This window comes from Aquarana catesbeiana, linkage group LG03 (genome assembly GCF_042186555.1).
Source record: "Aquarana catesbeiana isolate 2022-GZ linkage group LG03, ASM4218655v1, whole genome shotgun sequence".
Classification (NCBI taxonomy): Eukaryota; Metazoa; Chordata; class Amphibia; order Anura; family Ranidae; genus Aquarana; species Aquarana catesbeiana.
Window position 1 is genome coordinate 69559774 of NC_133326.1, and position 26544 is coordinate 69586317.

At 40.6% G+C, this 26544-nt stretch overlaps 1 protein-coding gene and 1 long non-coding RNA gene across 6 annotated transcripts in view; one reads left to right on the forward strand and one right to left on the reverse strand.

The window, feature by feature from the left end:
- LOC141131426 (uncharacterized) overlaps positions 1–4895 on the forward strand; it is a 126009-nt gene extending 121114 nt beyond the window's left edge. Inside the window, exon 3 of the long non-coding RNA XR_012242770.1 lies at positions 1409–4895. This is a non-coding gene — a long non-coding RNA (uncharacterized lncRNA). The remainder of the gene's footprint in view (positions 1–1408) is intronic.
- The window catches only part of SEMA6D (semaphorin 6D), an 89760-nt gene that overhangs the window by 37327 nt on the left and 25889 nt on the right, over positions 1–26544 (reverse strand). The gene's annotated exons all lie outside the window — the stretch shown is intronic.

Consider the following 26544-nt stretch of genomic DNA (forward strand, 5'->3'; position numbering starts at 1 on the left):
GACTGGTTGAATTTTGATCAATGTGAAGCTATCCCTGCTCAACAGAAATCAAGTTATTTGTTTGATGTCTGTGGAAGGACATGCTGGAAACCTTAGTCAATCAGCAGCTGCAGCCATTGATCATTGTATCTTGACAGCGGCAATTCCAGCTGTCAGAATACAATGCCGCAGTGGGGGGATTCCTCCATCTACCTAATTTGTGTGGCTAGAGCAGTGGTCCCCAAACTGTGGCCCTGGATGTGGCCCTTTGCTTGCCTTTATCTAGCCCTTGAGGCATTATTCCTGCCACTGACATCTGCAATAAGCCACAATTCCTTCCACTGACATCAACAATGGGGCACTATTCCTTCCACTGACACCAACGATGGGACACTATTCCTTTCACTGATACCAACAATGGGGCACTATTCCTTTCACTGACACCAACAATGGGGCACTATTCCTCCCTCTGACAGTCTGAATTACAGTAAATTGGTCCTTAGTTTAGAAAATTTGGAGACCCCTGGGCTAGAGGAATGTGTTGGATGAATGAAAAAAACAAAAAAACATCGAAGGCCAGCTTTAAAACATATTAAAAAATACTTCCATATTCTTAGTTGTTATGCAGGTGCCGTGGGAGGTTACATGAGAACACAGCGGCGCTCTAAAATAAGGTATTTTGCTGCATAATTTTGGAAACACAGATACTGCACAGTATATCTTTCTGTAACAGAGGGAATTCCAAGATTTGTGATTAGTGATTTGACAGCCACAGCAGCAAGGGGGGCACGGAGGAGACGGGTCGCACACAGACTCCCGAGCTGACAGGCAGGGAGGGAGGGGGAGAGAGGAGAGACAGCGGGATGACAAAGGCTTGTAAACTGACCACGGTGTTATGGATCAGCAGCCTTGATTAGCATGGTCAGCACACTAAGGGGAACACAGGAACAGGCAGGACCAACCAGGTATTTTACAGCATAGAGGGACAAATGATATGGCACAAGCACTGTGCTGTATATCTTGCTTTCAAGGAACAGGATCTTTTTTTTTTTTTTTCGGGCTACAACCACTTTAACTGGAGTTTAAAGGTAAACTGAGTGAATTTTTCATTTTCAGCAGAACGCACTGTTTTCAGCATAGCATTAGCACTTCATTCATTGATTTCACTTGTCTCCTGCAACTGCTCATTATCAGCCTGCACTGTAACTACAGAAACACGTCCTAATATTCCAGTTTGCTCATCAAAGTCTCTCGATCGCTAGCATGACCATTTTATTACCATTTATAGAGAAGGAACATCTGCCGCCTTTCGGATCAAATACATGTGTATGTTTTCTTCAGATTATGTAGGAGGGAGGAATACAAATGTGTGTGCTTTGTTCTACATAACTGTGTACTTAGTCTCTTCTTCTCTCTCTCTCTGTTCCAGACACGTCTTCTTCAATGAAAGCCTACAGTGCTTTTCTTGTTTGTCAGCAACAGATACATCAGATACAGCATTGGAGAAATACAGAGAATTCCGGGGCATGATACTAATTGAGTGCGATAGAACAAATGCCCATTCTGTCACTTAAAAACACTACTTGACTTGTTTCAAAGAATCTGCATTAACACCTCTTGATCTATGTCAAAGCGAAAAAAATTGTTTAATATTGAAACGATGAAGCCGCACTACTGAAAATCTCTGCTTTGATCTTAATTGGCTTCTGGTACCGCTAGTTATATTTCAGCTGTTTGCCAGCTTTTAATATTACAGAAAACCCATCCTTCCCCCTTGAACGGGAACAAGCTGGCAGAAATTCTTGAAAATAGATTCAGTGCTTTTTAATGATGTTGGTGCTTAGTGCTTCATTTAACTTACTCTGAAAACTAAATGCTGCTTTGATTAATAAAAGCACTTTGTACCATCTTTTTCATGTGAAAAACCCTCTAAAACCCAAGATAACTGCACTCTTATTTTTAAATTTAGTTTTGAATAATGTATAAACCGAAGATTATTATATGTGCTCAGTCTACAAAATTCTCCTATTAGAAAGAACGAGTTTTAATAATATCACATTTTTTTTCCCCTCATAAAGTGCCGCTAGTGCATTTGGAAATTTTGCTGGCAAAAACGATTCCCTGCTCCACTGAGCTTATAATATTATTTTTGCCCGAGGCCTGAGATCGGAAAACAAGTTGACACTGGGATCGGCACCAAGTTTTGCCAGCTAAAAGCTAGTGGTCCGTTTCCTAGACAGAAAAATTTCTACATCTAAAAGCAGAAACAGCACATCAATCATTCTCTTTTGCAATTAAAACAAAGTTGTGTGCACTTCAGATTTAAAATGTTCTTTATGGTGCATGATTGATCTTGAAATTACTGAATAGGTGCTTGTCTTCTTTTTTCCTTCACAATGGACTTAAAGTCAAGTTTTTTTGCCCTTTATGTCTAACCACCAAACTGTCAGAGCCCTGCACCCTATTCCAGATATCAGAAAAGTATTTTGGGGATCTTACCTGGATATTTTAGTAGGGAGCAATAAGTGGAGGTAGGAGACTAAGGTACCTTTAGCATATTCATAACTCCTGATTAAAAGCAACAAAGCACTTCCATATACATGTGACAGTACCTTCTCTTCTGCCCCAGCCTCATGGTTACCGGTCATTGACCTTCTTGCTTTCTGCCTCCAATTTACATTGATAGTGTCATCAGTGGGTCAAGTTTAAGAAAGGGGCAGAGCTGCCATGTAATTGGTTGCACCCCTACCAAATATTGACACTGTCACATAACACTGCATGACTGATGACAAAGTTGGCCAGATGAAGAATGTCTACTATAGGCACAGTCTTTCAAAATAAATTGAGTTTTTTATCCAATTTTTAGCCATCTGGATTGAGTGGGACACTGCATAGTATATGTAAACTGTACCACATCACAAAAAAGTGTAGTGTGTACTTTAACAGTTGCATGGAAAACATAGTTATGAATGCAATATATAAAAGCCAAGAAGCCAATGCTCTACTGTGGCACATATGAAGTGCAATACATTTCTGATGGGATAAGGGGAAGGTTTGTGATTGCCTAGAGATTTTTCTATAGCAGGAAATTTCTGTCTCTGATAATGAGCACTTTTTTGCTTATAACTCCATAATTAATCACTTCAGCTCAGTTGTCTCAAGCAATGCTTGAATTGGTAATTTTACTTGCAAATATTAGAAATACAGGACTCCTCTAGTGGTGGCCAGAGATTTAAAAAGGTTGTGAGCAGGTACAAACATGATCAAACAAAACAGCTTGGCAATGTGTTCATGTTTAAGCCAATATAGAGAGGAGACGCAAATGGGTACCTGTACAATTGTTTTTTGGGTGGAGAACAGTGAATAGAACTTCTATTCTAACCATAGTGCATACTGCTTGACATTTGCTGAATCCAAAGACTTGAAACTGTCATCAGATCCGCCATGTAGGGCAAGCACTAAGATGACCAAACACATTAGATGAGTCTCCTGATCCATCACATTCAACAAAATCAAGAGATGGTCTAAAGGCCATAAGGTACCAGCAAACACCGGCTGGTGTTTTTAGATTGTAAACTCTAATGAGCAGGGCCCTCTGATTCCTCCTGTATTGAACTGTATTGTAACGGCACAGTTTGCCCTCTTGTAAATCGCTGCGCAAACTGTTAGCGCTATATAAATCCTGTATAATAATAATAATGTCAGGGGAGGAAATAATTGGACATGTTGCCAGTCTTCTCTGAATGATTTTGTTTTCCCCTAGTTTAGCAAGCCACCACAGCAAGTGTATAAAGTGTGCCTCCCCATCCCTCAAAGACTAAAAGTAAATAATCATAGCACTGGGCATAAATGATAAGCTAATGCCATGCAATGCTGTCACAGTGGCAGTAATGGGTAAACTATTCAACAAACAATAGGGAGTGAATATGAATAGAGAATTGTTTGGAAGGCCTTATCGTTTAGTTCCCCTATTACAATTATTATATAATCTATATCTGTGTGAGATAAAAGTTGAACATCAGCCAAAATAATCCTTTGTTTTGTGTTTGACAAAGTGAAAAGGTTTAGAACCTCTGCTGGACATTTAGTGCTGCTTTTGTTCCATGTTGGGACTTCACTTCTTGCTCTGGTGGTGGCCACTACGACACAAGGTGAATTCAAATCTCTCCAACTGGGATACTGAGAGCAATAGAAGCATGGAATGGGTAAGGTTCAGAACCTTGGTTGAGTTTATACTGTGGTCTGTGCCCCCACTAAAGAGGAAGGGGGGGGGGTGTGGAGGGAATTTCCTTCTTGCTGTTCTAGTGATTGGTGCCATCAGGTGAAGGTAGATCTTCTCATAACAATAAAAATTGTATGTGGCCAGCTTTGCAGCTCTAGACTTTATATCTATAAGGTTTGGATGGGGTAAGAGATAACATGCATGAAATCAGATGTCTATAAACAGATAATATTGTTTAATGGTATGTTTTTCTATAGGAGTAAAATAAAGTAGAAGTGCACAAGACTGAGAAAGCAATTCAAATGTTGTTATCTGTTGTCCTAGTAAAGCCTGAAGTTGTTTTTTGCCCTGCAGATGGGTCTGATGCGAGTCTGATATGATCATACCGATTTTGGGGAAATTCAATAAAAAAAATCACTTGTAGTAAGCAAATGGAAATGCATAGCTGAAAATGTTGTTGTACAAGGATCATATTAGTTAACGTGTGATATGCAGTACTTGTCTTAACTACATAAGGGCAGTGAGAGCAGTATTTGCTTTGCAGTGAATCAAAGAGAATTGATTGTCTTTTTACATATACACATGGGATTTGAATAATGGAAAAGGTAAATCCTACATATATCACATACAATCAATACACGTAGCAGCAAGCATATGAAATTTGAAGGTTGTACTAAAATTGTTATATTTAATGGTGCCAAAACTGAAAGCATGAATTGGAGCACATTTTCAGGTATTAATTTTTACCAACTAATTACAGTGGGGAAAATAATTATTTGATCCCCTGCAGATTTTTTAAGTTTACCCACTTACAAAGAAATGAAGGGTCTATAAAAAACACATAAAACAAATGCTATAAATTAAGTTGCAGTTCAGTGAGTAAAATAAGTATTTGATCCCCAAGCAAAACATGACATAGTACTTGGTGGAGAAACACTTTGGTAAGACAGAGGTAAGACGTTTCTTGTTGTTAGTGACTAGGTTTGCACACATCTCAGGAGGGATTTTAATCCACTCTTTTTTTACAGATCTTGGCAACTTGAAGGTTCAGCTCCCTCTATAAATTTTCTATATGATTAAGGTCTGAAGACTGGCTAGGCCACTCCATGATCTTAATGTGCTTTTTCTTGAGCCACTCCTTTGTTGCCTTGGCAGTATGTTTTGGGTCATTGTCATGTAGAAAGACCCATCCACGACCCATCTTCAGTGTTCTGGCTGAGAGAAGAAGGTTCTCATCCAAGAGATTAAAATATATGGCCCTGTCCATTGGCCCCTCAATGCGGCAGTCGGTCTGTACCTTTAGCAGAGAAACAGCCCCAAAGCATAATATTTCCACCTCTGTGATTGACTGTAGGTATGGTGTTCTTATGGTCATAGACTGCATTTGTCTTACTCCAAACTCGGCGAGTTCCCCTCCTCAAGAAGGCACATGTACATTCATGCCAATAAACATCTAAATGATTCAGAGAAGGATTGGGAGAAAGTGCTGTGGTCTGATGAGACCAAAATTGAGCTCTTTGGCTTTAACTTGACTCACCGTGTTTGGAGAAAGAAAAATGGTGACTATGACCCTAAGAACACCATCCCTACAGTCAACCATGAAGATGGCAACATGATGCTTTAGGGCGGTTTCTCTGTTAAAAGTTACAGGCCGGCTTTGCTGCATTGAGGAGTCAATGGACGGGACCATGTATTGTAAAATCTTGGATGAGAACCTTCTTCCCTCAGCCAGAACACTGAAGATGGGTCGTGGATGGGTCTTCCAGCATGACAATGGCACAAAACATACTGCCAAGGCAACAAAGGAGTGACTCAAGAAGCACATTAAGGTAATGGAGTGGCCTAGTCAGTCTTCAAACCTTAATCCTATAGAAAATGTATGGAGAGGACTGAAACTTCCAGTTGCCAAGAGACAGCCAAGAAACCTTAAAGGAGACGTCCAGCCTAAGCTTGTTTGGCTGGGCTTCTCCTATGGGTCACAGGAGTGCAATTCATTTTGACGACTGAAATCCGCTTCCTGCTGACATCTAGGCACCACGTCATTGCGATAATGGAAGTCAGGATCCGCCAGGGGCCTTGACTGACACCTATCTCAGCCTCTCAGTGAACCGCTGAGAGGCTGAGATGGCCGCACCCCGCCCTTCCACAGCTCAACCCTCCAGTAAGCATAGAGGAGCAGAGCGGAAAGATGCTGATTAACAGTCAGCAGCTCTCTGCTCGGGGAGCTGTGAGAACTGAGCCAACGGCGATGTTTGATCGCTCGGTTCTAAGTGTAGAGGCCCAGGGGAACAGATGCAGCACCGAACCGATGCTGCATCCACCTAGGTAAGTATGATGGGGGAAAACCCCCATCATACTTCTTTTTTAAGGATTTAGAGAAGATCTGTAAAGAAGAGTGGACCAAAATCCCTCCTGAGATGTGTGCAAACCTGGTCACCAACTACAAGAAATGTCTTACCTCTGTGCTTGCTAACAAGGGTTTCTCCACCAAGTACTAAGTCATGTTTTGCTTGGGGATCAAATACTTATTTTGCTCACTGAACTGCAACTTAATTTATAGCATTTGTTTTATGGGTTTTCTCTAGATTTTTGGTTGATATTCTGTCTCTATCATTGAAAACACACCCATGATAAAAATTATAGACCCTTAATTTCTTTGTAAGTGGGCAAACTTACAAAATCTGCAGGGGATCAAATAATTATTTCCCCCACTGTATACCCTTGGGAAATTAATCTCTTAACAAGTAAAGAAAATTAAAAATATCCGCATTAGCATTCGTTTTTTCTAATCTCTTATTTTAAAAGTCAACCGTGTAATTCTGGTATCATATTGACTTATCTAGCTACAGGTAAAGGAAATGGTGAGCATGTCAAGTTTTAGAATGATTATGGCTAAATACACAATGCCAAAAAGGTTCAAAATTCAGAGGCCAACCAAATGACAGACACAACTTTAGCTAATGCTAAACTCCAGCGAACAGTTTTCCATTATTAGTTGTTTTAGTGGGAGGCAAAGGGTTAGAACCTCTACAATGTTTTTGTGGTCTGCTGCTTCAGGGAGATTTCCTTTCCCTTCCAGCCAGAAGTGAGGGAACATCTTTCCAATGATTAGGCAGAAAGCAATAAAAACCTGTCTAGGGTCTCTTTAATGTAACACCTTACAAATAAAGTTTTAGCTAGAGTTCTTAGTCTGAACAAAGATGCAGAATCAATCCATGACTGGTATACACTTTTCCGTACTGGACACAAAGAAGAGGCAGGTGGAATAATGTTCCAGCACCAGCCAATAAATGAGAGGCGGGAGTTTTGGAACTTTAAATGAGGCACAATGATTGTACCTCCATCAGCCAATGAACAGTTACCTCTCATGATTCTCACTTGCCAAAACCAATGAAAGGGGAACCAAATAGATTCTATTGGCTACTATACTCATATACCTATTGCTCTCTGTTTTGCCTTGTTGGGAAAAAAAATGTTTAAAGACTTAGAAAAATAAAACTTCCTTATGAATTACCTGGAAATTCTAAAATATTATTAGGCTGTGTGAGATTTCACAAGATATAGCTTCTGTGTAATGTAAAATGTATTGGATTTGTAATGCATCAAAGATTTGTGTGATTTTATGATGCCCCAAGCAACGTAAATGCCAAGCCACAGTCTCTATTCCAACAATCAATATGGACCAACAGCATAGAGGTATATTTCATGAAGTCAGCAGACTCGTGTTTACACAGATCAAAGAACTTGGCTAGGATACTTGGAAATGAACAGAACAAAATAAATCTGCATCCTAGACATCCATAAATCTTTTTTGATGTCCAGTAAAGATTACGACATACTAGACACGTCTGCTGCCATTAAGCTTGAGCAAAGATCGAATATTTCTACTAATGCATTGCACTGAGACAACATATATGTGCAGAGAATCCTCAATATTCTGAATATCTACAACTTTCAAACTTTAGTCCTGAATAAGAAAAATATCTGATTACGGTGGTAAAGTATAAAGCGAATTGAGTATATAGACGCATAGCAGCGCACCACAGTAATTCAATGGAAACAAAGGACTACTTCTTCATGTATACGAATCTCTAATTCTCTTCTGAAGGGAATACCCAAGTTCATTTAAAGTATTTTTAAAAAATGAGAGTTTATAAACAGAAATGTATACAAGGTGGTCATTAGGTGCAGCCAGAGACCACTTTGTGGGAAAGTTATACAGAGAGGGTCTCACAAACATCCTTGCAATGCTCATTACTCCTTGATCTATTTGATGAGCGAATTACTGATTGACACACAGTTAAACAGAAGAATTTGACAATGCATTAAGTGAGTGAGAATCAATTAAATGGGGCTCCCTATACACGCTCACCCTTAATGATATCCTGGTTCCCATCCAAAGGATTCCATCTTAATTATGATAAGGTTCATCTTATCAGTTAAATAAATAGTTTAACTATATTAAGAAATCTTTACCCTAAAAATATTATTTCCCTGGGTTGCTTCACAGTGAGAAAAGGCTTACCTCTCCATTTCTTTACCGTTCTTTAAACTCAACAAATTTCTGAGTGAAACAAATAGGAATCCAGCAATGATGAGTCAACACTGTGATCACCGGGCCCTTATTTACATATGAAATACACTTTTGTATCTCCCATGAATGTATTTAAAGTGAAACTTTTCAGCTATTATAATAATAATGAATCCATTTCTCTCCCCATTGCAAAATGCCAGGATAAAGTTTGCAGCGCAGTTCAGAATATTTACACAGCCAGCAACTAGAATGTACACTTCTGAAGTGACATTTTTCACAACCTTGATAATATGTGAGGAATTTTAATTCTGTTTAGTATCAAACCAAGATGTATATAAAGAGCGGCGCTTGCGAATATGCTGGAACAGAAGACAATGCACATTTGACAGGACATATGAAATCAATTAAGTTATCATTTCAACCATTTCTTTTCTCCAACTTTTGATACTAGCCTAGTGGTTTTTAAATTCTGAATTGCTGGTTCTATGCTAGCTAGCACAATAACCCTTTTCAAAAAAATTCAATACATGAATAAATAGAGTTGCATTTGGAAGACAGAATTAAAAAAAAAAAAGTATAAGGATAAAATTTGATTGTATATAAAGGGCGCTTTCAGATTGCTTCCAAAATGATAGAGTTTAAAGCAGAACTCCGGCCAAAATGTTTTTTCGATGTCTTTGTTGCCGAGCTCCTACCTTCACCAACTTTGCCATCCATGTTCTTCTGAGCTCTGTAGTTCCTCTGTAATAGACTGCTGAGCTTGCTGAAAAACTGTTATTGCCTGCTGACATCCTGTTTGTAAGACCACTGGCTGCTATCCCTCTCCTCAGCTCAGCCCCCTTGTAGTCCTCTGAAAGCCGAGCCGGAAGTTCTATTTCCTGTAGTGGGCAGAGGGGGTATGTGCCACCCATGGAGGAGGTGTCCTCCTTCTTCTCTCTAATCCCTCCTCCTCCTCCCTGCCAGCAATCCACCCCTCCACTCCGCCCCCCGCCTTCTTTCTTCGTGCAGATTGGGGATTATTATCAGTAATCACTTGTATGACACGGCAGGAATGTCAGGTATAGTATAATAGTATACGAGAACATAGATCGCTGTTGCCCCGCCTCCCGCCGTATGATTGACAGCGCACTGTGCCAATAACGGCACAACTGGCACAGTGCGCTGTCAATCATAACAGCGGGAGGCGGGGCATCGGGTTTCTATTTTCTCGTATACTATACCTGACACAGCGGGACATCCTCGCTGTGTCATACAAGTGAATACTGATAATAATCCTCACTCTGAACTAGTGGGACTGACATGAGGGACTGATATGAGGCACGTGTATGAGGCATTGGTGGGACTGACATGAGGGACTGATGAGGCACTGGTGGGACTGACATTTGGCTCTGGTTGCCCCTGACATTTGGCTCTGGTGGTCCCTGACATTCGGCTCTGGTGGTCCCTGACATTTGGCACTCAACTTCTTTGGTGACCATGGTGAGGCCTGTTCTGAGTGGAACCTGTCCTGTTAAACTGCTGTATGGTCTATGCCACTGTGCTGCAGCTCAGTTTCAGGGTCTTGGCAATCTTATTATAGCCTAGGCCATCTTTATGTAGAGCAACAATTCTTTTTTTCCTATCCTCAGAGAGTTCTTTGCCATGAGGCGCCATGTTGAAATTCCAGTGACCAGTATGAGGGAGTGAGAGCGATAAAACCAAATTTAACACACCTGCTCCCCATTCACACCTTGTAACAGTAACGAGTCACATGACACCGGGGAGGGAAAATGGGAAATCTGGCCCAATTTGGACATTTTCACTTAGGGGTGTACTCAATTTTGTTGCCAGCCCTTTAGACATTAATGGCTGTGTGTTGAGTTATTTTGAGGGGAGAGCAAATTTACACTGTTATACAAGCTGTACACTCACTTGTCACATGAAAAGATATAATAAAATATTTACAAAAATGTGAGGGGTGTACTCACTTTTGTAAGATACTGTATAATATATAAGTATATCCTATATGTCACAGACAGGATTCCAATGATACAGGTACGAGAGAGGCTGGCTAACAGATTCAAGTCAATGGAATTCAACCAGCACAATGGCAGATTGTCAGAGGAACCCCAAGTCTGGATATGGGTAACAGCCACACAACAACATCCATGCTCTAGAAACTCATGCCACCAAATGTCAAAGACACTTACTAGAGCGAAGACATTTTCTGGTGGGGGGAGGAATGAACGGAGAATTTACTGTATTTTGTGCAAAGAAAACCAGCTGTGATACAGTATCATAGCCCAGAATACCTCTGGCCACCACTAGAGAGACACTTCACCCCAAACAGGCAGATATAAATCTTATGTGCAATCTGGTGCCCTCTAAGGGTTAGGTGGGGGTAGAGCGACCAGGCACAAGCCCAGTCTCTATCAAGATGACTGCCGCCATATTGTGTCAATCAAGGAATGGTAAGTTGGATATAAATGGGGATATCCCACTTTATTAGCTGTCAATAATAATATAATATATAACCTATGTAACTCAAGTTCTAAGTGTATGTAGTACTGGCATTTTAGGATCAGAACAAGAAAAATGTTCAAAGGCAATGACTGTCTTTCTTAATCGGGGTTCTTCCAGAGGTTACTAAGGGTTCCTTGAGCAATTTCTGACAGATAAATAACCGCTGACACCAATAATATTTTTAGCCATCTGTAATGGGGCATTCTTCCCACCGGCCACCAATGTATGGGGCATTCTTCTCACCGGCCGCCAATGTATGGAGCTTTCTTCCCACTGATCTCCGATGCATGATGCATTCTTCCCATTGACCGCCAAAGTAAGGGGCATTTCTCCCTCCGATCTCCAATATAAGAGGCATTCTTCCCACTGGCCACCAATGTAAGGGGTATTCTTCCCACTGACCACCAATGTAAGGGACATTCTTCTCACTGACTATCATGCTAATGTACTACGAGTTGCAGACTTAGTAATTATTAGCAAGTGTTCCCTGAGACCGAAGAGGTATTTTAAGGGTTCTTCCATGTTAAAAGGTTGAGAAAGGCTGGTCCAAGGCATAAATCATCAGTTAAAAGCTATAAACAAATATACATCTAATACAAATACATGTGTTCATAAGCTATTTACAACGAGTTGTTCACATTCACATGACACCTTTATCAAGATTCCTTTAAATCTTAAACTAGAGCACACTTCGCACCCAGACAAATGTGTCATCCGCTTCTAATATCTACATTACACAAATCAAATTCACACAAGCTATAGCATAAACTTCACAGCATTAGCACAGGTCTAAAAGCAGTCAAGTGCTAATAATTGATTTTCATGCAAAACACGTGCAACACAATAGGTTAATTAAAGCTGAACTCAAGGCAAGAAGTGAACTACACTAATTGGAATTGTTTTGCCTGCCAATGGGTATTGTTTTGTGTGATGTAGGCATCGTTGTCACACTGCACAGCCATATCTTTAAAGTAGAACTAAAGGCAAAACTTTTTTTTGTTTTGGATAGAGTGGCGATGGATTAGAACCTCTGTCAGTTTTTATTGCTGTCTATGCCCCATTAAGGAGTTTCATCCTATTTGTCCTGCTTACTATTATCATTGAAAGTGAAAGTAAAAGAAAATCACAAATTTTGGGTTTTCCCCAGAAAAGTTATAGAGGGTACACCAATTCTGGTGACCTGGGGGTCCCAAAGAAATTCTCTTAATTTGTAGGGAAATCTCTGCAATGGGATACAGATGAAGAAAAAAAATCTGACAAGGGTTATAACCCTCTTTTATTCTATCCAAAAATCGCGAAAAACCTATAAGAAAGGTTTATAAGATATCATCTTGTTAAGGCATGGGGGGTGGTGGCATTGAGATGTTTGATCCACAAGGTTTCTCTCTGTAAAATCATCCTATCCCAGTCACCCCCTCTAGGGCTCTGTTTGACTACTTCAAGAACCAAGAATTTAACAGTCATAACATCAAAGCGATGGTTCAATATGTCGGCCTACAGTGGTAAGTTTACCATTGCCAGAATAGTATAAGTGATCCCCGATTCGCTGTTGGAGTTCTCGTATTGTTTTACCTACACAGAAGGCATTGCACTTACACAGCATAAGGTAAATCACCCCCATAGTGCCGCAATTGGAAAAGATACATGGTGAAAAGGGTTTCACCGCTCGGTAACTGGAACCTCGTCCCCTCAAGAATCCAGGGGCAGCGGGGGCAATCCCCACATTGGAAGGTTCCATTTGGTCCTGCAACCAATTGTTTGGATGTTTGGTAATGGCTGTTAAGTCAAATGGTCTCTTGGCGAGGATGCTCTCCAGAACACCAGTTCAGGAGTAGATCTCACATGTCTGCTCAAGACATGGTGGTCCGTCAGCAAATGCCAATGATTAGATAGTATCGTTCTGAGTTGTTGATGGTGGGCAGAGTACTTGGTGATAAATTTAACTGTTTCTGTTGGTGGAGGTTTAGGTGAGGTATACAGTAAGGAGCTCCTAGTGCGTGCTAGTGCTCAATAAAAGGCTGTTCTTAAGTTAGTGCGCAAATAACCTCTGAGTAAAAGACGATTGCGCAAAGCATTGGCTTGAATCCTGAAATCTGTCTCCAGAGTGCAATCTCTTCGTAGGTGCAAATATTGCTCCTTACTGTATACCTCACCTAAACCTCCACCAACAGATACAGTTAAATTTATCACCAAGTACTCTGCCCACCATCAACAACTCAGAACGATACTATATATTTGTTGGCATTTGCTGACGGACCACCATGTCTTGAGCAGACATGTGAGATCTACTCCTGAACTGGTGTTCTGGAGAGCATCCTCGCCAAGAGACCATTTGACTAACAGCCATTACCAAACATGGACGGAATGCTCCGCACTAATGGATATGAGTGGGCACTTGACGCGTGTAGAAGCGTATTACCAGCCGTTGGATTACAGAACAGATCTACCAACAGGATGGTTCCTATTGTACCATCCTGTTGTTTGACGATAGAAAGATCCAAAAAAGGGATCTGTCCATCGTCAAAGCTAAATGTGAACTTTAGGTTAAAGCTATTGTAATTCAAGGCCTAAATAAACTCCAATAGTCTATCTCTGGTGCTGGTCCATACTATGAACAGGTCATCTATGTACCTGTACCATAACAGGACATGTTCAAGGAAATGTGTGTAATGATCAGAAGTTATATTTCTCTCCTTTCCACACAGATACAAATTAACATATGCCGGGGCACATGATGTCCCCATAGTGACTCCTTGAGTCTGTAGATAAAGTTGATCATTAAAGGTAAAATTGTTTTTAGTCAAAATGAAGTGTAGTATTCGCAAAATAAATTTATTCAGAGGCCAAGAGGTCTGTTCTTGTTCTCTGAGGAAAGATCCAGCCGTCCGGACAACCTGCTCGTGGGGGATACTCGAGTATAGGGCCCCGATATCTATAGCCACAAGCAGGTTGTCCGGAAGGATCTGGTCGGTAAAAGGTAAAAGGGTAAAAGGTCGGTAGTATCACATATGGAGGATGGAAGGCTCTGTATGTGAGGCATTAAGAAAGCAACTACAAATTTGCTGGCATTGTCTGTAGGCAATCCTATTCCAGAGACGATTGGTCTAGCAGGGGGTTGTCTGGATATTTTTATGGGTTTTCGGAAGGGTATAAAAGGTGGGGACGCGTGGAAATTTGGGAATGAAGAACTCCGGGGTATCTTTGTCAATGAGGCCCTCGTAAAAGGCCCAAGTGCAAAGATCCAGGAGTTCTGGATCTTTGTACTGGGGCCTAGAAATAAGGGCAGGAGCAGTGGTTTTATACCAATTGTGGTTGTTCAAAACAGTCAGGCACATTGATTGATACTGAATATGTGTCATTAAACCAATATTACCGCCTTTGTCCGATTGTTTGATAACAAGCTCGGAACATTTTTGTAAGGATTTAAGTGCTTTAATTTGTCTAGTATTAAGATTTGATGGAATCTTGTGCCAATGCTGTGTCTTAAGGTCCCTTATGGCTTCATGCAGTAAAGTTAATGACACCCCATAGATCGGTTCGCAAATCAATGTGCAAACTGTAAAATGGTGCAGGAATCGGATCGCATAAGTGTGAACACCCATGTGATCCGATTCCAGTGCGGACCAAAAAAAGGGTCCTGCACCATTTTGGTGAAAATGAGAAGGATTTCAGCCATACAGTTTGTATGGCTGAAATCGCATCGCATAGACATCGCATGTGATATGAACAGCAGTGCGGTGCTAATCACATGCGATGTCTGGCATCGCACTAGTGTGAACCGGGGCTTAAGGTCTCATCAGACAGCAACAGTCTTACAGGATAGTAGAAGTCTCATTGGATGGTACCAGTCTCATCAGATGATAGCAGTCTTATCGGATGGTACCAGTCTCATCAGATGATAGCAGTCTCATCGGATGGTACCAGTCTCATCGGATGCTACCAGTCTCATTTGACAGTGAAATAGCAGTTGGCAGGACCCATCAACTAAGTCAGGCTCCAATTACAAAATGCAACCAAATCAGAGAAGGGCACATAAAGTCTTTTCTGTCTAATAAAGGTACAAGCGGGCATCTTGTGGTTTTAGACTAGATTTTACACACATGCAGTGACATTCTAAATGATCACAGTTTAAAATGAATTTATCATATGGGACACAAGAGCTCAGTAGTGTGAAGCAGACTGAAGCAACCCTGACATCACTTTTACTGCTTTGTATTCACAGTACTGTACTAATGGGAGTACAGTGGATTTCATGTCTTCAAGTTAAATCTCCAATTCTACAGAGGAAAGCAGAAAGTGTGACATTCACATCGCTCTGCGCCTGGACACTAAACTAAGGCATTAATCTAGACACACTGACAGTCCATTCATTAGAAGGATCCTGACTTGGCCTAAAACATTACTCGAAACAGTGCTAAAGTGCTTTACTTTATAGTACCTGAAAAGTACCGGAGTTGGCCTTCAAAGTGACCCCTCTGTCCTGCTCCTTGATCCCCAGGCCAAGGCTGTACATATAGCCACATCTTTGGGCAAAGTTTAGATTAAAGCTGGCCATACATCAGTAGGATTTCATTTGAATTTTTTTCAGGTGGTTTGTAAAATTTTTGAATGGTTAGTGGGGTCATTTCACGTTCATTTTCAAACGTACTGTTGAGAAAATTCAAAGGAGCAGGATGAAACTAATTTTCTTGAACAAAAGAAATTCTAACTGTGAATGTGGCTTTTGTTTGGGTAAAATCGTGCATATTATAATGAAACCTATTTAATATGTCTCGGATTCCATTCTGGATACAATTTGTATGTTTTTTATATAAAATTGGTTGACTCAAAAATGGTAGGAAATAGTGACAATTTTTCTACAAACATTCAAATGAAAAACGTAGGCAGGTCATACATGAGGCGATTTTCTTACCTGTAACCATGAGTTGGAGCCATTCCTGCAGGGAGAACACAATGGCAATAATGGCATGTAAAAATCTGATATAGTGGTTGTACACAAGTCGATAGATGGATTGACTTCGGTACAATCAGCCTGCCCATAGAAGGTTCGAATCTTGGCTAGTCCTTGCTGAACCGGCCAAGACTCAAACCTATGGCCAGCTTAACTGTGTAAAGCCAGCTTCACAGTCCATTCATTAGAATGATCCTGACCTGGCCTATTGGCAAAGCTGCCCAAACAATAGTAGAATTTAGTTTGAAAATCTTTGTTTTTGGAATGTTCATTAGATTTTCTAATGGTTAGTGGGGTCAAATCAACAATTGTTTTCAACCATATTGATGGGAAAATTCAAAGGGGCTGGATGGATTTTTTTTTTTCAAATGAAGGAAGTTTTCTTTAAAGTGGTTGTAAACCACGCTTGGTGATATTTATTTACAGGTAAGCCAATAATAAGGCTTACCTGTAGGTAAAATGAATATCTCCAAACGTGCACCCAGCATGCAGCCAGTGACATCACTGGCACATGCGCTCTGTAGGTCCGGCATACCTTGCCGGAACGTCAGAGCTTTGTGCCGGGACCAAGGGCTCTCGCACGCATTCGCCAGAGTGATGTCATTGCATCTCTGGCCAATCACATAGCTGGAGCGTGCAAATCCAGAAGAAAGACAGGGGGTATGCCAGCCCTCTCAGCAGTGTAGATTACAGTGCTTGAGGGCTTCGTTCCAAGGCGAGTATTTCATAATGTGCTAGTATGCAATGCATACTAGCACATCATGCCATTATCTTGCAGGGGTTTTTTTTTCCACAAATCCGCGGTTTACAACGGCTTTCATTTTTTTATTCACGCTAATATTAAATGTTAAAAGCAAACTAAATTTTTGAAGAACTTTCTAGTGCCATTCATTAAGGCTCTGTTAGCATTATAGAATATACTGCTGAGATTTTTGATGAACGGACATTCAGAAATCTACCAGTGTATGGCCAGCAAAATGTAGAAACGCTGCTGAAGCATATTACTTTGTGGTGCCTACAAAGTACTTGTATTACCCTTCAAAGTGATTCCTGAGTCCCTGTCCATGGCACCAGGCCTTGACTGTACAACGAGCCAAAACGTTAGTCCAAGCTGAGATTAAAGCTACATTCATAACTCTGCATGAGACATTTAGTGTGTTTTTGAGGAGCTTTAAGCTGTTTTTACATGCATTATGATTCAGCTCTGTGTTTTGATGGAAATTATACCAAAGCAGCAGCATGCAGTGTCCTTGTATTACACTGAACACACAATGCACATCTGAACTTTACCAACTACTTGACTATATAGGTAACTATATACCATAACTTAAAGGATAAGTTCATCTTGATGGAAAAAATAATAAATGCACATATTTTTGCAAAAAAAAAAAAAAAAAAAGTATTATTTTTTTTCAGCAGGAGCTTGGAAAGGATATCACCTGCAGACATGTCCTCCGGCTTTAGCCTTTACTGCTGTATGTGCTTTCTATTTAAAAGCCAAAGGACAGGTCAATGGACTACAAGAGCACCCATTAGCGCCCCGCAGCCCATTAAAACTACAAGTCCATCTGCCTGCGGTGGCAGACGTACAGGCAGTTTATTCATTCACAGGAAACTGTGTGGGCGGAGCTCCTTTCAAAAGTGACAGTGGCTGCAGAGAGAAGAACCCCTAAGGGGGGTTCTGTACATGTACTGTACAGGTACAGTTTTTTTTTCTGTTTAAAAAAATCCTGACAGATCCTGCTGTGATCCCCACCAGAATACACTGACCAGCAATCGCAGCCATGGGACAGACAGTGCTACAAATGGACCGAAGGTAGGGCAGTTGCTGCTGAACCGGCCAACTTTCGGTACATGTGTACTGGGCTTACAACTGTCCAGAAATTCTTGGAATGAGCCACAACACAGCTTCTAAAAGGCATGCATGTAAATATATATACATATAGACAAAATGTGGAAACAAATCCAGACAGACAATCACATTGTCTGATTTTTTAAAGAATTTATTTACAAATTATGGTGGAAGCTAAGTATTTGGTCAATATCAAAAGTTCATCTCAATACTTTGTTATATATCCTTTGTTGGCAATGACAGAGGTCAAACGTTTTCTGTAAGTCTTCACAAGGTTGTCACACACTGTTGCTGGTATGTTGGCCCATTCCTTTATGCAGATCTCCTCTAGAGCAGTGATGTTTTGGGGCTGTCGCTGGGCAACACGGACTTTCAACTCTCTCCAAAGGTTTTCTATGGGGTTGAGATCTGGAGACTGGCTAGGCCACTCCAGGACCTTGAAATGCTTCTTACGAAGCCACTCCTTCGTTGCCCGGGTGGTGTGTTTGGGATCATTGTCATGCTGAAAGACCCAGCCAGGTTGTTGTCATGGAGGAGTGGAAGAGGACTCCAGTGGCAACCTATGAAGCTCTGGTGAACTCCATGCCCAAGAGGGTTAAGGCAGTGCTGGAAAATAATGGTGGCCACAAAAAATATTGACACTTTGGGCCCAATTTGGACATTTTCACTTAGGGGTGTACTCACTTTTGTTGCTAGTGATTTTGACATTAATGGCTGTGTGTTGAGTTATTTTGAGGGGACAGCAAATTGACTGTTATACAAGCTGTACACTCATTACTTTACATTGTAGCAAAGTGTAATTTCTTCAGTGTTGTCACATGAAAAGGTATAATAAAATATTTACAAAAATGTGAGATACTGTGTGCGTGTGTATATATATATATATATATATATATATATATATATATATATATATATATATATATATATATATATATATATATAGTGGAGTATTCTCAAATTTGACTGCAAAAGTGGAAATATGCTTTAAGCCCTCTTGGAAATAAGTGCCCCTTTAACTGTCAACACCAGAACTTCTACTGCACACTCAATGGGTGTTGTCTGTGGATTTTTCTTTTTTTATATTTAGAGTTGAAAACAGTTACTTTTATCTCAAACTATTTTAGAAAGCTCTGTTGCCTCTAAGTGACTTGGCAGATTCTAACTGCACTCTTTCTCTCTCTCTCCGAGATTCTCCTGCTGGGAAGATAAAGCGTTGGTGGCTTAGCAACTGCTACCACATTAAAACTTAAAGCGGAGTTCCACTCATTTAAAAGTCAGCAGCTACAAAAAGTGTAGCTGCTGACTGTTAATAAACACACACTCATGTCCCACGGTCCAGCGATGCGGCTGCCTGAAACCTCGCTTCTCTCCCTCTCCTCTCTGTTGCGCCGGCATCGCAAGTGTGGGTGCCCGGCTAGGGCTGCCCAGCCGGGCACGCCCTGCGCTTGCGCATGCCGCACTGCTTGTTATGAATGGCCGGGCAATCTTCTGGGACCTGTGACGTGTCCCGGGAGATTGCAGGGAGGGAGGAGGGCAAGGTGAACACGATCTGCGCCGCGGAGTGGAAGTGGGAGCTGGATACCTGTGAAAACTAGGTACCTGCTCCCCCCCTCCGAAAAAATTACACGCCAAATGTGGCATGTCAGTGGGTCACAAGTAATTAAAGCAGAAGTTACATTTTTGGGTGCAACTCCGCTTTAAAGTGTATGTCAAAAAAAAGAAAAGGAAGAGCATTTAGTACACCTCTCCTATACATGCACATTGTTCCATACGCCATCCCCTTTTGAACACAATGCAAATCCAGATAAATAAATGTTGATAGGCCAGCAATATCATGTGCTTCATAACATTTTTGAAATTAATGAAAATTATGGCCATCTTGAGACTGCCTAAGAACTGCAATCTCATCATTTAGCCATTTGCTATTATCTCAGCAGTTGTTTAATTGGGGTTCTGGCCAATAGACACTTGGTAGAATGTAAAAATCTGTACAAGTAACACAATCATGGAAATCTAAAACGGTATAGATGCATGTAAATGGAACGAACTACAGCTTCCCTACTGCCAAAATGTAAACTCTTGATATGTTTTCACTTATAAATCCATCAATATCATTTAAGCCTGTCACAGACAATGGATTTTCTAACTGCTACTTTTTACTACTAGCTGTCACAAAGATTTGCTTCTTAAAGCGGTGTTCCAGCTTGTTTTTTTTTTTTTTAAAACACCACCCATGTGATCCTCGCGACTAATCCTATACATAACAGTATTGGTAATACATGTATGTTTTTTGGGTTTTTTTATAAAGAAAAAACGTGATAAAACTTACTCAGCTGTCTCAGCGAGCACGGTTCTATCTGCAGTGTGGGGATCTAAAGCCCACTCATTCCTCCTTCCAAGATACAGTGCTGCTGGATACCCAGCATGCACCTTCCGATCTCGCGCATGCGCATTGCGTACAAAGCGCAGCTTTGGAACTAGAAGCAGAGGCTTCCCATTGGCTCCTTTGCAAAGAGGGGACACTAAGAGAGAAGAAAAAACTGCTGCTCACCCCTGTGAAAATAGGAACAAAGGAGGAATTTCCCCGGGGTGGGGTTTTTAGGCAGCACAGTAACAAATTGAGTCGATAATGTATGAAAAATTAGACATATTTATTTGTACAAAAGTAACATGACATGGAAGTTAAAACAATGAGCTCCAGTGGGAAGTACTTTAAAATTGTAATTGAGCTAGACATACATTTGCAGACATATATCCATAACAAAAAATTGATATCATGAACATTAAATCTGACGCGTTTCAACTCATACACTTAGGGTCTTCTTCAGAGGGTCAGTCTGCTGGAAAATATATATAAGATTGGTATACATATAAGAATCCCATTATATATAATAAAATTAAAGTTAACATACAATACACGGATATAGTATAATTACCCAACAATGTATGTCCCGCAGGAAACGGAAGAAGCCTCCCACAAGGAGATCCCTTAAAAGAGTTATCTTTTCCTCCTCCCCAGAGAGGAGTCCCAGGCACCTCTACCGCCGCAGCAGCCAAGACCGGGGCAGCAAACCAGTGATGTAACTTACGAGAGGTCACACTCTCACGCACCGCCTGCCAGGCCAGAAAGTCGGCCGAAAAGCAAACCACACCTGTGATGAGGTTAAAGAGACAAACTAAATAAGCACCCATTATGTATGAAACAAATTAATAAAATTAATAAGTGGACAAAAAAGCCACTAGGGGACTAAAGTCTCCAAATGTGTCATATGTGTAAGTAAAAGAAGGACCTCAAAGCTATATTTATATACCAAATTGTAAAGACCAATTAAAGGGAATAATTCATAAAAAATATATCATAAAAAATATATAGGTAGTATTACAAACCCCCTCAATTTATACCATGTGTCAAAATAATGGTGAAATAATGAGGGAGGGTCCCATTGGCTTCTGGGATTGATGGCACTCATTTCCCAAGAGCCATTGTGCGGCAGAAATGACATACCTTGCCGTGTCAAAGTACAGCAGAAGTGGAGCTTTTAAAATAAGGTATATAAATTACAGGAGTGAGGGTGGAGTGTCCAATGAGAAATGGTACAGTGATCACAAACGTGGGGGTGCAAATTTAGAATGTGGATGGAACTCCGCTTTAAAGTGGAAGAAAAGTTTAAAGTGATGGTAAAATCTTGTTTTTTTTTCCCCCTATAAAAATAACAAACATGTTATACTTACCTGCTCTGTTGTAGTGGATTTGCACAGAGCAGTCCAGATCCTCCTCTTCTCTGGTCCCTCCTCGGTGCTCCTGGCCCCTCCCTCCTGTTGAGTGCCCCCCCACAGCAAGCAGCTTGCTATGGGGGCGCTCGAGCCGAGTCACAGCTCCCTGTGTCCATTCAGACATGGAGCCCCGCCCCCTCTCTCCCTTGATTGGCTAGCTGACTTTGATTGACAGCAGCGGGAGCCAATGGGAGGAGGAGAGTCTCGGATGGCTGAGACATTCGTGGACATCACTGGACAGAGAGGGACCTCAGGTAAGTAATTAGGGGGTGCTGGGCAGCTGCTGCACACAGAAGGCTTTTTATCTTAATGCAAAAACCTTCTGCCTTTACAACCCCTTTAACTATTCTAAACATATGCTCTTCCCACTCCTCCTCCTACCCATCCTAAGAAAAGGATCTGTGTACTTACCTAATTTTTACCAGCTCCTGTCCGGTCATGTGATCCCACGTCCCCGGCTCCCCTGTATTAGAGTGTCACAAGTGAGACTGGAAAGCATTGACAACGGCTGGACTAAGGAAGCGGATGGGGCACTTCATGGATCTTAGAATTCCCAGTCATTTTTGAGTGCTTTTTGAGCTGGATCACATTACCAAAACGAAGCCGACTAACATTTTTTATGTAGAGTAAGTAGGAGGAGAAGGAATATTTTTAGAAATAGTTAGACTTAGTTAGGCTTTTCTTCTACTTTAATATGTAGGCACAAAGCAGGGATAAGGTAGCCTGGTAAGGTAGTTTAGGGGTCTGTTATGGTGGCCAGAAAATTAAATCGTTGGAAAATAGATAGATCTATATGATCGTTAAGTATATGGAGCATCGAATGATCTTTTCGATCGTCTGATCTTATTTTTGATTTTTTTCCCCTCTACGGTAATTCAATCAACATTACGATCCTATATAAAACCATTCCATGTATGGTCACTATTACCAAAACCGTGTCATATGAGGACAGACCTAAACAATCTACAGTATTTACATTGTATCAAATCAAGCAGGTCCTGGCACTACATAATTGATGGCAGATCTAAGGCTTAGTACACACTGCTGCGACCCCAATGTTGTGCGACTTCCAGTGCAACTGTGCATTGTGACTTGCTTGCAACTTGATGCAACTTTGATGTTTTGCGACTTTGGCTTAAAAAACCCTCTAAAGTCTAAAGTCACAGCCAGAATCACAAAGACACGACTACCTTGCAACCTTTGTGATTTTAACATTGCAGTCTTTTGCACTTACATCACACCAAAGACGCAGAAAAGTAGCACACAAACTTTTTTTTTTTCTGTTGCTGTGACTTGTGTCACATCAATTAAGACGGCACCCATTGAAATGAATTGTTTTACTTGTCTTGCGACTTTGTGTCACAGGTTGCAGCAAGTCGCACCAGAAGTTGCAGCAGTGTGAACCAAGGCTAAAGCAGATCGTATAATCAGATGGTATAGTGAACGGGTTATCTTAAAGAATTTAGATTGAAAAATATTCCATTTAACTGTTTGTCTCATTCAAACATCAAAATGTCATAACCCACATCTTCAAGCCATATTTTATTCTATTTTTTTGGAACACCAGCAATTTTGGGCACAACGAGCTCTTGTATATCTTTATTCAATAGTTTTATTGTCCACTGGAAAACTCAATTACCTTATAAACACATTTTGACTTTTCCTAATTAAGATTCCGTACACATTGTAAATGGTTTCATTTCACACATTAATCTTTTCAACTTTAGGGTTGCAGTGACAACAATGAAAAATGTAATTGCTTGCAGTGTTGGATTTGCAGCTAGCTTCATTGTGTTAGTTAATCAGACACTACAACACCCATGGATGCCGTCAAGTTCAATAATAAAAATATTTATGCTATGGCTGTCATTTGGTGAACAACCATACATTTATAATAAAAAAAAATTTAAAAATGTAATCAATTACAGTCATCAATTTTGTCAGCTGCTTTGGGGAAGGAGGATGGGTGGAAACTCAAGAATTTTCCTTGACTGTAAGCAAAAAAAAATATATAGCAAAAGTGCCTGCATAACGCTAATAACAAAAAAAAAACAAAACAACAGTAAAAATGACCAGGTCATGGCCAAAGCAAACAGAACTTTAACCCTTATTCTGAATAGCTGTTAACTACTGTCAAAATGAGCAAATTTTTTTTTTTTTTTTTCTCAGAAAAAAAAAAAAAAAATCAGTCCAAAACATGAAAAATTCAGAACTGCACATATTTATGATTTGAACTGAATTGTTGAAACCAATTGGGCAAAAAAATGTTTCTGAACAGTGGATTGTTTGTTCATCTTTATCTGCAACCATTCTAGACTGCCAACAGTTTGCAGATTATGCAGAACAGATTGTATATGTAAAGACTGGTACAGACAGGCTTACCTCATATTTTTATTTTTAGAAAGTGAATTAAAATATTATCAGGTCTATTTAATAAGGTTCATATTAATACACAAAAAGCGTGCAAAGCAATCAGAATTTGTCCTTCGACGTGTGGTTGCAGCTCTTTGCACATTATCACGGCTCCTTCAATCCTGCCACCAAACAGAACAGCAAAACCATCAACATTTGTGGCACAGCATATTGAAACCTTTAAGATTTTTGCTATGCAGCTCTACCCTTAAATATTACATATATCACATCTGTATGGCTGTATGGGCATGGCAGTATAATACAGCTTTGTCACTACTTTACCTAATCAATGCATTTCATATAAAATGCTTTCCTTATATACTCGAGTATAAGCCGAGTTTTTCAGCACATTTTTTAGGCTGAAAACCCCCCACCTCGGCTTATACTTGAGTGAATGTCCCACTTAAGAAAAAAAGTCCCAAAAATGGAGCCGAAAAAGGGACGGAGCCGTCCCGCTGGGTGCCGCACATGTATCTACCCGGCTCCCCTGTCAGTTTCCCTTCCCTCCCATGCTGTGTGTCAGAGGTCTGAATCGCCGTGTAGCCGCTGTAACGATGTCCCGCCTCCTAGACCGCCTCTTGTGATAGACGGCACACTGATCCAATGCTAGGAACCATTGTGCCGTATGTCATAGGAGGCGGGACATCGTTACCGCGGCTGCAGGGCGATTCAGATCCAGCTCTGACACACAGCGTGACATTGTGACATCTCATTACCAGGCACTGGTAGGCTGTACCTGATGGGCACTGGTAGGCTGCATGTCATGGGCACTGATAGGCTGTACATGATGGGCACTGGCAGGCTGCATTTCCCACCCTAGGCTTATACTCGAGCCAATAAGTTTTCCCAGTTTTTTGTGGTAAAGTTAGGTGCCTCGGCTTATATTCTTGTCGGGCCTATACTCGAGTATTTACGGTAATTTGTTCAAAGTCTGCTTGCTGAAGTTGTAAAGTCTCTGGTGTAAATTTCTAAAGCAGTGAATCTGACATTCACCAAACATTCACTGCAGATGAATATTCCTGATGCATGGATTTTAAAAAACTGATGGACTCACCACCAGTCAATATTGGGTGAAAGTTGCATTCACTGCTTCATGAATAGATCCCTAAAATTATATTTATCTATGGCCCCCATCTTCTCAAATTGATCATCAACTGAGTGACCAATAAAGGTGACATCCTTCTACTTAAAGCCCAACTCCAGGGAAAAAACAAAACAAAAAACAAATTACCCTTTAATTGCTAGAGTTGTATGCTCATTAACTCTAGAGAATGGGGGATGAGGAATAAGGTGCAATACTTATAGATAGTTTGAACCATGTATGGACAGGCTGAATGTACCAAGTTGATCGCTCGCTCAACCTGGGTACAACCAGCCTGCCCGGGTTTACATGTGATTATCGCTATGAGCTGGTATAGCCGCTAGCAACAATCACTGTCTTCTCCCAGTAGGGATGGCTTCCCCCGTTCAGAGAAGACAATGGCTTGGCAGGAGGGATTTCCACATCAACACTGTCTGTGTTATTGGAGGAATTAAGCCAATTTCTTTCCACGGGTTGCAGGAAAGAAATTTGCACCATGTATGACCTGCCTTACCTTATTCCACACCCCAACAGCTTCACGCACTCTACTCCATTTGGAGCTGTGGGTACCCCCTCGCCGTTCTCACCCTTAATTGTTCTTGATGACTTTATTGTACAACCATGACCCAGAGGCTTCACAGGACTGGTCACAAAGATGGAGAGAGCCTTCTGGGAGCAAGGAGTACAGTATTAACAAACATCCAACCCTTGCAATGTAATTCCCAGAGTTTGGCTTAAATATATTCTTCAAAGTAAAGAAAAACACATGATGCTGAATGGCTATTTCTGCAATGCAATCCCCTTGAGACAAGGCCAGTGGGATAACAACTTCAGGTGTTAGCAACCAGGGTGATCAACTTGAATTCATGTGATAGTACTAGAATTACCTTTTCTAAAGAAACAGTACAATTCACACTTAGATGTCAGAATGACTTCATGGAAACACAGCAAAAAATATAAGCACATCTAGAATTTGTACATTTGGACATTTTTCCCAAAAACACAATTTACAGAAAATATGAAGTTAATACATTTTCAAATGGTAGATATGTGTTTAATGTATTTTTGGTGACTTAACTCATCTACAATATCATTTTTTTTAAATCTTAGGATGTCTGTGCAATAAGTTAAAACATATTTTTTATTATTTTTATATTTGTTTATTCTTGATGGTTATACTCTAAAAACCCCATCCTCAAACCTGTCTTTCCCTCTTTAGTAAACTTATATTGGT